General features: G+C 43.8%; 1 protein-coding gene across 7 annotated transcripts in view; it reads left to right on the forward strand.

Annotated features, from left to right (window-relative positions):
• LOC147034330 (KH domain-containing RNA-binding protein QKI-like) overlaps positions 1 to 14,821 on the forward strand; it is a 554,637-nt gene that overhangs the window by 250,811 nt on the left and 289,005 nt on the right. The gene's annotated exons all lie outside the window — the stretch shown is intronic.

Raw genomic sequence — 14,821 nt, forward strand, 5'->3', positions numbered from 1 at the left:
AGGTTTCTTCTGAAAACAAAATTAAGTTTCAGGTGTTGTGGAATTAGTATCATTTGTAACACCCATTCAATGTTGATGTAATACTTTTTATTGATTTGTATGCAATCTGTGACTGCTTGGCTGCATCATTTTCTGGGGGCACAGCTGTGCTACTGATGCAATGCCCCTGTAAGCAGCACATTGATTATAATCATTTTGCCAAAGGATGACAGGCTGAATCAACCCTATCCAGTGTTAAGTCAACAGCCTGACAGGGACTTGAACTCAAGACCATGGGACCTTAAGCCAGCCACCTTAGCAATTAAGCCAACACCAGGCCGACTGTATCACATTATATGAATACCTCTTACTGTTCAACAAACAATGATAAGATTGTGAGGAACAGTTAAAGAAAGTAAAGTATGTGTGTGTGTGTGTTGCAGAGATCTCTCTCTGTCTCTCTCTATCGAGTGCAGCCTGTGGCTGCTGGTTGCATCATTGGTTGGGACGCGGCTGTGCCGCTGATGCAGTGTCCCCCTTACCAGTACATTGGTGCTCATTTTGCCGACCTCGGAAGGATGACAGGCTGAGTCAACCTCCTGGTGTATTTTTTTAATTCAGTGGCCAATGACGCTTGAACTCAGGACCCCAGGATCCCAAGCCACCACCCTTACCACGAAGCCAACACCAGGCTTACATCAGCTCAAATCAGTCGAGTCTTGGAAATTCAAAAATGAAGCGTATTCAGCTGGGTTATAGCTTTGAATGATTTCAATGTGAGAGAAAGAGGAGGAGAGAGGGAGAGAGAGAGAGAAGAGAGAGAGAGAGAGAGAGAGAGAGAGAGAGAGAGAGAGAGAGAGAGAGAGAGAGAGAGAGAGAGAGAGAGAGAGAGAGAGAGAGAGAGAGAGAGAGAGATATAGATATAGAGATAGGGGGGGGCAAAGGGAAGGAGAGACAGAGTGAGAGACAGAGAGTGTGAGAGAGTTTCAAGTCAGTCGGATGAAACCTGACTGCAAGAACAGACCATACCAACTCTATGCCAGTGAGTTTACTTACAATTACAAATAAAGTCACGCACTTTATCAGTGCTGCTGATGTCAAGCCTTTCCTGTTTTCAAACAGCCTGATCTCTGACCATCAGTTTTTTGTCCCGATCAGTTTGGATTCTGTACCGGTCACGCAACTCAGGGCTTGCTTTGACTCCTCTCTCAGCAATGTTTGGAGGAACTCAATCTCAAACAAGAGGTTAAGAGTTAAGACTGTCTCTCTTGACATATCTCAGGCATTCAACATCCTGTCTGACATCTTGTTTTTTCTTGCCAAGCCCTCTGCCTGTGGCATTGAAGGCTGGCTTCAATCCTGAATTTCTGGCTTCCTCCACTCTCACTTTAAACATGTTGCAATCAATGAAACACTCTCCTCCCCACTCCCAGTGGAGGCCAGAGTTCCCCAAGGTAGTGTTTTAGGCCCAGTCTTGTCCTCATATATATTAATGACCTCAATGATGCTCTCAGAAACCCCTGTCATCCTTTAGCAGATGACCACATTGTGTCAGACAGTACTCCCATCCCTCTGCTAGGCAGGCAGCATCTGCATCTTTCTATCCTGATCTAGACATGATTAGGCACTGGTGTGATAAAGGGAACATGTCCTTCAATCCTTGAAAGTCTACCCTTTTGTGCCGGAAGGATTGTAAAATTATCTCTCCTATCTATTTCCTTGGTCATCCACTGGAAGTAGTTCAGTCTTTTGAACTTCTCGGCCTCATCATTCGCTATGACTTTTCCTGGGCCGACCAGATAGCAAAGCTTGCCTACAAAGCCAGCCACAGACTGGGCATCCTCCGTTGATCCAAGTGTTTCCTTGGGAAAGCAGAGCTTTTCACAGTGTAAAAGGCCTTTGTCCATAGGTCAATGGTCTCCTTCCGGTTCCGGGTTTGGAGCGACGAGAGGTCTCCTTAGGGGCTCTCTGCTGACGTTCTCAAAGTTAAGTTTCCGGTCGTTATTGTCCCATTTTAACTGTTTAATTTTCTCACCTACATGTTACTGTGTGTTCCTAGTTCGGTTTTGTTTCAAAAATCGTGCTATTTTGTGAGTATTTTTGTCGACGTTCTTACCGGGTGTTTGAGGCCTAGGCCTTGACCTCGGCTTGAGGCCTACCGGTTCCACTCGATGTTCGATCATTTTTTTTTTTCTCCCCATTACCTTCAATTTCTATCCTCCCGATTACCTTCAATTATCATCCTCCCCACTTTCCTAACATCCCCCATTCTCCCAACTAATCTCTTTCTTATCTCAAAAAAAAAATAATAATAAAATAAAAAAAATACCCAACAACAACAACAACACGCTGACCTTCTCCCGATTCTGCCTCTTATCTTCCTCCTCGTCTTCTTCCTCGATTTTTTTCTACACTTCCATGACCTAATCTGTTGAAAACTCTCTCAAACATTAATATTAACAACAAAAACGATCTTATAATGCTTCATCTTCCTCTCTCACACATGTGGTACTCTTTACTGTTTCACAATGCACTACTCTTCTGCTATTTTAACAGACTGCTCTTATTTCGAGCTCTCCTTCATTCCTTGCCTAAAAAATCCAACTATTACAGCGCTTCTTCTCTCAATTCTCTGAATTCGCCTTCATTGCATCCATCAAGAATTGTGTTAAATCGCATCAATGACCTCAAACTTTTAAAAACCACAGTTTGCTATGAATGTTCGCTTTCCATCAACCATTCTTTTTTTCCATCTTCAGTGCCAACTCACCCCCCTCACCCCTCACTCTCACTCTCAAAACAACCATCCCACTCTTCTCCCTCCAAACCTCCCTCTCACCTCTCTCAAAAACTCCCCCTCACCTTTCTCCCACCTCACTCCTCCTTCTCAAAGTTGCCCCCCTCTCATCCACCAAGCTGCCTCCCTCCACTGCCCTCTCACCTCCATCTCTTCACTCCACCTCCATCTCTTCACTCCACCTCCAAAAATCCTCAACTGCCTTCTTCGTTGTCTCTTGTCCCCCCCCTCCCCCAGCACCACAGAGCTTTTTCTCCTCCTCATTCGGCCCCCTCCCCTAGCTATTCTGCAATACCCCACACTCTTTCAACAACCCTCCTTCCCTCCCCCCCCCCGTCCCTTGTCCTACCCTCCCCCTCCCCCTCCACCCCATGCACCCAAAGCCTCCTCCCTTACCTCTTCATTAAAAGTGTGGACCTCAACTATCTGGGGCCTTCGCTCAAACCTTTCAGATCTTTCCATACAGGTTGCCACTGACAAACCAGACATAATCTGCCTAACAGAAACTTTCCTCTCCCAAGACGTGTCTGACTCCCCAGTATCTCTCCCGGGTTACTCCCTCCTCCGGTATGACAGACCTGAGCCTCGTCCTGGTGGAGGTGTTGCTCTCTTCATCAAAGACTCTATTTCTCACTCCCCATGCACTGCTCTCACTCCCCCACACCCCCAGGAATACCTCTGGCTACGGCTTCCCCTCCGCTCCCACCTCATGTTTATATGTGTACTGTACCGTCCACCGAACAGTGATGACTCCATCTACACCTCACTATCCGAAAACATGGACCATCTTCTATCTTCTCATCCAAACTCTCTCTTCCTCTTATGTGGTGTCTTTAATTGTCATCATGCCAGTTGGCTAGGTGTGGGTACCTCTCTCACCTGTCATAGCACCTCAGCAAAAGCCTTCTGCGACTCATTAGGACTGACTCAATCGGTCAACTTCCCGACCCGGATCTCAACCAATGGTACTCCATCTCTTCTGGATCTGATTTTGACAAATTTCCCTGACAATATCTGCTGCTCTTCTTTCGCTCCAATCGGTTCTTCTGACCACGTCCTTGTCAAAGTGGACATCTCTCTGGCTATTATCAGAGAACCACCTCACCACCGTCGAGTCTGGCATTTCACTCGAGCCGACTGGCAGAGTCTCCAAGCAGCCCTCAAACTTATAGACTGGTCTCCTATCGCTACTTTCTCTATCATCAACTCGTCCTGGGAATTATTTCAAAGAAACTTGCTCTCCCTCATGCACAGATTTATCCCCTCTCGTGTTCAGTTGTCCTACCCTTCCTCCCGCCCATGGTTTACTGAAGTTTGTGGCGAGGCAGTTGTCCTGAAACAACTTGCCTTTTCCTCATGGAAAGCAAACCCAACTGAGGGCAATCTCAGTTCCTTCCACAAAGCTCGGAACAAGTGTGTATCTACGCTCAGGAGAGCCAGAAAACAACATCTTTCTCATCTCAAGTCTGAACTCTCAAACCTCTCTCCCTCCTCAAAATCCTGGTGGCGTTTAATCAAATCTGTTTCTGGTGTATGTTCCCCCTTCATCCCCTCCCTTACCTCAAATGGCCACACTGCTGATACCGCACTTGATAAAGCTGAATGTCTAAACTCGGTGTTTGCAGCTAAATCTTGTGTCCTAAACCCATCACTTTCTCTACCCACCTTACCCAGTCGCACCCAACTGTCCCTGGACTCTGTATCCTTTTCTCCTGACAAGGTGGAGAGCTTGCTGTCAAACCTCGACTCAGATTCTGCAACCGGTCCAGACGGCATCAGCCCACGTGTCCTCAAAGCCTGCTCTTCTGTTCTTGCTCACCCTCTCTCTGTTCTATTCACCCTCTCATTTGCCCAAGGTCATCTGCCATCTGCTTGGAAATCTGCTAACATCACTGCCCTGCATAAAAAGGTGCAAAAACATCCCTGTAACTACAGACCAATCGGCCTTCTCCCAATCATCAGCAAGGTTATGGAATCCATCATCGCTTCAGACATGAAATCCTTCCTCTTCTCCAATGGCTTGATTTCCGATCATCAATTTGGTTTCAGACCAGGTCACTCTAACCTGGATATGCTGCTTCTGCTCTCCCATCAATGGATGGAGGTCCTCAATGCAAGACAGGAAATCCGAGCTGTATCCCTGGACATATCACGTGCTTTTGACACAGTCTGGCACCCTGCACTACTCACCAAACTCTCTTCCCATGGTATTCAAGGCCATCTCCACTCATGGCTCGCAGACTTTCTCTCCTGTCGAAGTCAACGTGTGGCCCTAAATGGAGTTCTTTCATCCCCTCTTCCTGTGCAGGCTGGAGTTCCTCAAGGTAGCGTTCTGGTCCTTGTTCTTTTTCTGGTTTTCATCAATGATCTCTCCGACTCTCTGGAAAATCCTCTATTTCTCTTTGCCGACGACTCCACCCTCTGCCGTACCATCTGTCATCCCTCAGACCGGCAAGCAGCAGCTTCTTCGCTCACTGCAGATCTAGATAAAATCACAAACTGGTCCAACACGTGGAACATGTCTTTCAATCCAGACAAATCTCACACTCTCACTATGTCTCTTTGAAAGGACTGTTTAGAAAACCCCCCCATCCACTTTCTCAACAATCCTCTGGAAGAAGTCTTTTCTTTCAAGCTTCTGGGTCTCACTATCTGCCATGACCTTTCCAGGGAAAGTCACATTTCCAACCTCGCCTCAAAAGCCAGTCGTTGACTGGGAATCCTGCAAAGTCCTTCCTCGGCCCTCTTGAGCTCCTGACTACTTACAAAGCTTTTGTCTGTAGCCTGATGGAGTACTGCTCTCCCTTCTGGGCTGGTGCTCCTGCCTCCCACCTTTCACGGCTTCACGCTGTCGAAACAAGGGCATTTAGGATCATCGGCATCTCCCGCAATGAAGCTGAGTCTTTGGGGCTCTCACTCAATCACCGCAGGTTGGTCGGTGGTCTTTCTGTCTTCTACCGACTCCTCTCCAGCCTTGCCCCCCCTGCTCTCTCTGCGATTTGTCCCCACCACATTTCCACAGGGCGCTCAAGGTCCGCCAACAACCCCCTTCTGGTAAAACTACCAAAATCACGAATCACTGCTCACCTTCACTCTTTCATTCCTCTTTTTTCCCGCCTTTGGAATAAACTTCCTCACTCTATTCTTTCCCATTCTTCCCTCCAGGCTTTCAAAACACCACCACCACCAGGTTCACCACCAGGTTCACCACCACCTCTTATCATCCCCCATCCAAATCCTCGATCTTTTCTACCCCCGATAATCCACCCAAGCCCACTTCCTTCAATTTCCCTGCTTTCCTTCCTGAAAGTCCCTGTAATGTCCATCTTCTCTTCGCCATGTTCCCCGTCCCATCCCCATCCCTCTCCCTTCCACAGTTCTCCTAATGTGTCTGTTCCCCACTGTTTTGTCCCTTCCACTCCCGCCCCTCTTGTCTCATTCCCCCTTGCGGTGAGTTGTGTGTTCGCTCTCATACGAGCCTCGACCAAGGTATACAAAAAAAAATGGAGTATTGCTCTCCATCATGGTCTGGTGCTTCAGAATCACATCTCTCTGTCTTTCTCTTTCTCTTTCTCTTTCTCTTTCTCTTTCTCCTGGATTTGGTGGAATCTAAAAATCATTGGAATCTCCCGTGATGAGGCTGAAGCACAAGTTCTGTTGCTTTCACATTGTAGGCCGGTTTGTGGTCTCTCCCATTTTATCGCATTTTCATCAATATTGCTCCCTCTGCTCTTTCAGTCTTCCAACCCTCCCGCTCTACTCCAGGATGCACATGTTCTTCCAGTAATCCCCTCCCTCCGAGTTAAACTTCTAAAATTCCTGCTGATTGCATACCTCAACTATTTTACTCCTCACTTCTCCCCTTCGAATTCGAGAATTTTTAACGTGATTCTTGACCTTTGAGAGAAAGGGCTAAACTCATATATAGCACGATGTCTCAATAAGTTGTGGACGGATTTGGATGACATTTGTTGGACAGGTTGGTTGTGTGGCGAGGACGAATTGATTCGATTTTTGTGAAGATCCGAATCCGGACCTGGATACGAGAATTATTTCATCTTTAAAGTGATTCTTCACCATTGAGAGATAGGAAGATCGGTTTAAAATTGTGACCTCTAGGCGATTTAAGGTAAGTGAACAAACAAACGGAAGTGATCAACATACCTGTCAATTTTTTTTTTTGTTTGCCAGGTAACAAACGCTACCGACCAACGTACTTGGCGAAAATATTTTTTCGCCAAGTAACAAACACACACCGGTCCGTGAATTGAAGTAAGGATTCATATTACTCATCACACATTCTAATTTCCATTATATAACCATGTATATGCTTCCTCATATTACTCATTAATCCACACACACACACACACACACACACACACACACACACACACACACACACACACACACACACACACACACACACACACACACACACACACACCTTGCCTTTTTATTTTCATTACATGTATATTACTCAGCACATCCACTTTTCTTACCACTGGATCAATCATGGATATCATCTTCATGGATATCCTGCACATGCGACTGCACTACCATGTAATCAAAGAAAATGTTGTGAATTTTATTTATTTAAATACTGTTGTTGTATTTTTTAAATTCTATTTGATGTCACTTTTGTGATCTCAAAGAATGAGCATATACATGGTTATATAATGGAAATTAGAATGTGTGATGAGTAATATGAATCCTTGTTGTATTTTATGTCGGCATACATTTGACAAGCTGTTGATTTGACCACATGACTGATGATGTCATCTTTATCAAACCATATTTCTCATGGGTAGTTGATCAATTCGTGAAGTTTTTCATTGATCAGTTAAGCAGCTTCTCCTATGAAGATTTTCAAAGATTTTCCCTTTGATCCAGTATGGCTGCCAGACCACGTGATACATGATGGTCGTTTTTATGAAAATCTTGTTCAAATTTCATATCGATCAGTTGAAAATTGAGGATTTCAGAAAATTGGCCTATTTTGACCTTTTGGCTTATGTTGACCTCGGAAATTGATGGTGGTTGAATTCAGTGAGATGATTTCAAAATTCTGTTTGAATTTCAAGTGAATATGATGAAAATTCATAATTTTGCAAAATTTCGGCCTCGGTTGACCTCAAAAATAATTGGTGGTTGAATTCAATGACCAAATGTGCAAATCGTCTTCAAATTTCAAGTAAATCGGATGAAAATTGACAATTTTAGAAATTCTATGTTCACCTTTTGGCTGATGTTGACCTCAAAAATAGTTGGTAGTTGAATTTAGTGACTTGATATGCAAATCCTGTTCAAATTTCAAGTCAATCAGATGAAAATTGAGGATTTCAGAAATTTGGCCAATGTTGACCTTTTTGATCAGAATCTCAAGGAGATGGGCTGGGCTTTGGCCTGGGGGATGGCCAGACGGAGGCCCCTGGAGTACTGGCGGAAAGTGGACACAGTGATGCGCTGCTCTGGCGCATGCTACCATACCTGACCCGACCTGACCTTTTGGCTTACATTGACCTCAAAAATAATTGGTGGTTGACTTCAGTAAGCTGATCTGAAAATCCTGTTCAAATTTCAAGTCAGTCGGATGAAAATTGACAATTTTAGAGATTTTGGCCTCTGTTGACCTCAAAAAATAGTTGGTGTTTGACTTCTGTGAATTGTTATGCAAATCCTTTTCTAATTTCTAGTCAATCGGATGAAAATTGAGGATTTTAGACAAATGGCTTATGTTGACCTTTGGCCTATGTCGATTTCAAAAGAGTGACCGCTCTATCACATAGTCATGTAACATGTGGTAAAGTTTCAATTTCCTCCGCTGAACGGTTTTTGATGTACGCTCTTAACAAAATGCAGATACGTACAACGTACGACGTACTCCAGACGTACGTATGCTACCGATCGCTTAACCCTGCTTTTCTCTTCGTGAGCACTGGGTAATTAATCAATAGTTCAGTCTTCTGTGGGGCACCCTGTAGATGATAAAAGAGGAGTGTTGAATTTGAAAGTGTATTCAAAATTATCCTGCACGCATGAAGTGAAAAGCAGGGTTAAACAATTTGTTTACTTTGTCTGTCTGTCTGTCTGTCTGTGTACAACCATCGGTTTATGATTGATGAACAACTAAATTTCAACTTAACATTATATTTTTGAACACAAATCAGAAAACAAACCTGCAGTTTAGCAGTACTTTCTCTCTGAATTCGTCCCGATCGCACATGTGCAGAGATGAGTGAGATAAAAAAAAATCCATCTGTCTGCTTGTCTGGCAGTCAAACAAAATTTAAAATCATTCCAAACAGGAAACTTACTGTTTTAAAGGATGTCATAAAGGACACAAACAACAGGCACGAATGACTAATGTAACATGTTAAATGAGGTAGTGTAAAAGATGCTGCATCAATGGTGGTAAACTTCTGAATTTTTTTTTCTACAACTTTCAAAATCTTCATTTCATTTCAATTTAATTATATATGTGAACACTGTAGAACACAAATCGCCTTTTTGACACCTTCAAAACCCTTCCATTTTAGCAATACTTGGACAAAATATTACGGCATTTTACATCATCTCGACCAAGTAAATTTGGTGCTCACCGACCCCACCCATGTCCTTTTTTCTGACGATTGCATGGGGTAAACTGTTCTACGAACTCTATAGTTTACTTTGTTATAAAATCTCTCCTCCCAAACTCTCACTTCACCACGAGACAAAAGTATATAGCCGTGACTCATTTACCTATGTGACATTTCCTTTGTTCTATAGTCCACTCAGAACTAACTACCACCTTGAAGGCAATGGCAAAGCACCCAGTATAAGCCTTGCCAAGAAACTTATTTGGCAGCACCGACGCTCTGTATGGTAAAGCCTGGTGTTGGCTTAATGGTTGAGGTGGGTTGAGGTTAAGATCTTAGGGCCTTGAGTTTGAGCCCCTGTCGGCCATTGAATTATGAACAGGTGGAGTTGACTCAGCCTATCATCCTTCCGAGGTCAGTGAATTGAGTACCAATGTACTGGTAATAGAGGGCACTGCATTTGCAGCATCGCTGTACCCACAGAAAATGATGCAACCAGCAGCCATCGGTTGCACATGATAGCTCGCTCAAGTACGGAACATTAGAATCAGAATGTGTTCATTGTTTTGATGAAGATCTTCTTCTTCTTCTTCTTCTTTCGGCTGCTCCCGTTAGGGGTCGCCACAGCGGATCATCCGTATGATCCGCATAGTGATTTGGCACATGTTTTACGCCGGATGCCCTTCCTGACGCAACCCTGGTCGCCTCTTACGACACAGGGATATGGTACACCTATTTTAACTGGGGTATACACCGGCCCAGTATACTGGTACTCACTTTGCAGACCTCGGAAGGATGACAGGCTGAGTCAACCCCCTGGTGTATTAATTCAGTGGCCCAACGGGGCTTGAACTCAGGACCTTTTGGATCCCAAGCCACTGCCCTTACCACTGCGCCAACACCAGGCTTAATTGTTTTGATGAAGATATTGTTGTCATATTATTGGATATCTGTTCATCCTATGTACATTAAAATCAGAATGTGTTCATTGTTTCGATGAAGACAATGTTGTCATATTATTGGATATCTGTTCATCCTATAATCCTTGCTAATCATCACCAAATCCTCACCTGGAACAGTCTTCCGTGCTCAGCTGTATCCAGCTATTGCATCAACAATGCATGTGAAAAATCCATTTAAAAACTGTGATGGGTTTTAATTGTTTAATTTTGACTAGGACAGTGTTATATGGAAAACAGGGCTTATATAGGATCTCCAAAGACACAGATGGAAGAGCGAGCAGTTTGGGGGAAAGGAAGGAGAAACAAGAAAATTGAGGTCAGAGTGAACAAAAACTGATATAAAAAATGTTTAGGGAAAATGAAATAACGGGCCATCTATTTTTATTACTTTTGCTTTCACATGCAATATGTACCTGGAATTTTAATCCCCTAATCCCCCTCACCCCCACCCCCATCCGCCGCACCACCACCATACACTCCATTCTTATATAATATCCCCTTTCAAAACCTTTTCCTCTTCTTTTCACACCACTTCCCCCTCCTCCCACCCACCTCCTCTCCCTCTCTCCTATCATCCCTTACTTCTCTTCCTTTTCTCAATCTTGAATTTCTCTCTTGATCTCGTTCTCTGATGCATACCTAATAAAGAGACTCCCGTGAAGGCCTGTGGAAGCCAGCATCACAGATTCAAGTCTTGTTTCAGAGATACCGTAGGAACCCTCATGCTCACAAGGGGATGCAATAAGACAAATAGGAATTTAGGCATTAATAAATAAAACGAGCAAGTGCAGAGGAGTAGAAAAACAGAAACCTCGAGACAGAAACACAGGATGACACACTTGGATGGAGTCTTTGCAAGGCTGAGCTCCGGAGCTGGCCTTGGCTCCGATCCTTCTCTTTGTTTTGCAAAGGATCATGAATTACCCGAGATGTGAAATGCAATGAAGGCAAGCGAACATGTAATCCCTCTTTCCTGTTCATTCTACTTCTACTATCAATGGACCTTTCTTGGTGCCTCTAATTATTCTCCTTAAAAAAGTAATTGTACAGTTAACTTCTTGAAGCATCGCCCTGGGAATTGAGGGCAGCGGGTTGGAATACATCCCAGATCTATCCAATTTCCTTGCTCCTGCTTGAGCCAGAGATCTATAAATGGGACAAAGGGCAGCATTTGAATGCAGATTGAGATCTTCTTCAGGTCTACAGAATGAAAGTGCCTGTCGAAAGGGAGCAGCGAGATATTCGGGTGACGGTGCATGGGAAGCTCACGGTTAACTTGGCTGCATCCTTTCTCGCACCATCGGTCCCCGTCACACCTTCTTACACAGCAATGTTTTGTGTCCTTGAGCCCAAAGGTTTATATTATATTATTCTCATTTTATTGGACCTTATTTTCCTTTTTTTCTGTTTCGCCAAGGCATTCTCACCACATTCCATCGTTCGTCAGAAAAGGCTGTGCAAGCTGGGCCTCTTTGTCTTTGGAATTGACGTTATATTTCACAAAGCCACGTGATCATTGTGCACTCCCCTTTTGGGTAGTGGCTGATTATACTGCCTTGTGGCTCTCTCTCTCTATCTCTCTCTCTCTCTCTTGTAAAGTGCTGAGCTTTCATACTTCCCCTGGAGGGGTTGTCTTTGGAGATCTCTATGTCTGTCTCTCTATGTCTGCTTTTCCGTTTGTCTTTTTCTCTGTAAACGCTTATCTCTCTGTTTGTCTCTGTCAACAATTGGCCACTTAAATAAGATTGGTCAGGAAATTCTTGTGTAGAGACAAGGTGAGGCCTATGACTGGCTTGAAATGAAGATAATATTCCATGTTTTTGCATCACAGTTCTAAATACGTTTCATTTCAGAATCCATTGTTGTTGCTGCATATCGAGCTATGGATGGAATACGGTGCTGATTCATCTGGAGTGACAGAGATAGTTGACAAGGGTATTCAAAAGGTCACTTGTATCTCCAAGATTTATTTAATGGCCGCAATTAATACCACCTTCTTGTGGAATTAACCAAAGTGGGAAGTTTGGCCCAAGTCTTTTATCAACCGGCTGGCCAGACTTTACATTTGACTGGAACTGGTCAGCGGCAGTAATTTGGAATTTGGTTATGGTGCCGATAATAACTCACCTACTCTTTGTGAATGACACTGTGAGATATTTAACATCCACCATCTACTGCTAGCAGACGGGATATTCAGGTTAACGTCCAAGGGATGGCAAGTGGTCCCTTAAGCACACTAATAAATACGATAAGCCCAACTGTCCTGAGTGACACTAACTACCAAAGGAATGGTGGAAGGAAGTACTTTGTCAAAAGCAACACTCTGCTTTGTAGCGCAAAGAAGCAGAAAACTGAGCATGGATGATACTTTTATTCCATTTGGCAAAGAGCTTGGCAAGAAGACCTGGATTCATGACAATAACAAAAGCTGAGGCAATGTCCAAAAAGATTGGCCTGACCTCTTGATTGAGATTCAAGGCTTCTGCCCATTGTTTGTTTAGCAAGAGAAGCATGTCCAGGATGTTGTATCCAAAGTAGAAGCCAAACTGGTGGGCAGAGATCAGGGAGTGTAAAAAGAGGAATGTTTTGAGTTTTTTTTTTTTTACAATTGTAGCTTCCTTGTCCTTGTCTTTGTTGACTAAACACAATAGGCTCACAAATCTCTGGTTTAGTGGGTCTATTTTCTTTTTCTTCACTTGGTGAATTGGGGAGACAATGGTTACCCGGAGCAGGCTGGAAGGGAGCCATTTGTAAATCTCCAGTAGAAGAGGACACTGCAGCAGCCAGCACAACAGAGCACATTTGGACGAACCAAATCATTGATGTTTTCAGGTCCAGTTGTGGAACATCTGTCATGGCCAAGATTATGGACATAGGTCTTCAATGCAGAGACCAAGCTTAGTTGCTAAGCCTTTCCTTGAACTCTGCCCACGATTAACTCGAAAAGAGATAGACAGAGAGAGCATGCGTGCATACATGCGGAGCAAAGAGAGCAGAGGAGGAACACAGACCAAACACCGACCTGACAATATATCATCATGACTTGGAAGTAAAAGATCATGACTTGGAAAAAAAAGTTCTGAAAGGTTGTCTTCTCGTTGTATTTTGTGTTGGTTTCTTTCATGTTTCAAGATGCAGGTGCATTTGTTTTGGGCCCACTGGAAGGACTGAAGATTGCCTTCAGTGGGGCTTGCCTTATCAGTAAAGGTCAGCCATTTGGTGTCATTTCCTTGTCCTTGTCCTTAATGCTGGTGAACGGATGAACTGTGGACAGCTTTAGATGTGATGTGGTATGAACAGTTTTTAAAATCCCATTTCATATTTCAAGAGTAGGATATTGTGGATTTGTGTCCCAGTGAATTACATGATTGCCTTCAACTATTGTCTGTCATTTGTACTTTGGGAAGATTTTTGGAGTCTTCTTGAAAAAGGAATTAATTTGACAAATGACAGACACACGTCCTTTTCGTTTTTTTAAATGAACTGCTGAAGATAAAGGTTCTCATTTTTAGTAACGTTGCATTAATTGCAATTAATTGCTCGTCTGGCATTAGGCCACCGTTTTTGGTGTACCCTTTTCCCTAAGATGAGCAGAATCTATAAAAACGACTTCTGAAATGCTCTGAAATACCTTATCTTTGTTTAATTGCAGATGACTCCTCATTTGTCATACAGTATCCCATCCTACTGACAGGCAGATAGCAGCTGTGTCACTCTGCTGATCAGGAATTGATTAGATGTTCGTCTAACAAATGGAACAGGTCTTCGAGTCCTTGCAAATCTCACAATCTCCCACTGTTGCTCCGAAATGATCGTCAAACAAACGCACCTATCTATTTCCAGGGTCAGTCACTGAAAGAGGTCCAGTCTTGATCTTCCAGCCCACACCATCAGCACTGATCTCTCCTGAGCTGACCACACATAGCAAAGTTTGCCTCCAAAGCCAGCTGTAGACTGGGCATCCTGTGTCATTACAAGTCATTCTTTGAAAAATCAGAGCTACTCATGCAAACAAAGCCTTTGGCCGATGACCCATGGAAAGGAGTACTGTTCTCTCCTGTGGGCCGGGACCCCAGCATCACATCTCTCTATCCTGGATTATGTGGAATTTAAAGCTCGGATATCGCAGATAGGTCGGTGGTCTTTATTTTCTCCCATCTCCCCTCAGTTGTATGCTCTCTCAGCTCTCTGACCATCCACAGGTCCTCAAATATGCACTTGTTCTTCCAGTAACCCCCTCCTGGTTAAATTCCTCAAATCCAGTTTCCACCCACTTCCACTCTTTTATTCCTCTTTCTCCCATTTGTGGAAAAAGCCCTTAGGGCCAATGCACACCATGTATTACAGGTGCTAAAGGGAGTATAAAAAAACTTTAATGGCAGAGAAAGAAAAAAAAAAATAAAAGGCAGAAATAAAAATAGAGCGCGACGTTTCATACAGCAAGGTCCACCACCTGCATTGTGCCCGTCACAGGCATTAGGCTTAATGGAATTCGTGCTCAGTAT

Source organism: Eptatretus burgeri, chromosome 1 (assembly GCF_056783735.1).
Source record: "Eptatretus burgeri isolate ZD-2024b chromosome 1, Ebu_testis_v1, whole genome shotgun sequence".
NCBI lineage: Eukaryota > Metazoa > Chordata > Myxini > Myxiniformes > Myxinidae > Eptatretus > Eptatretus burgeri.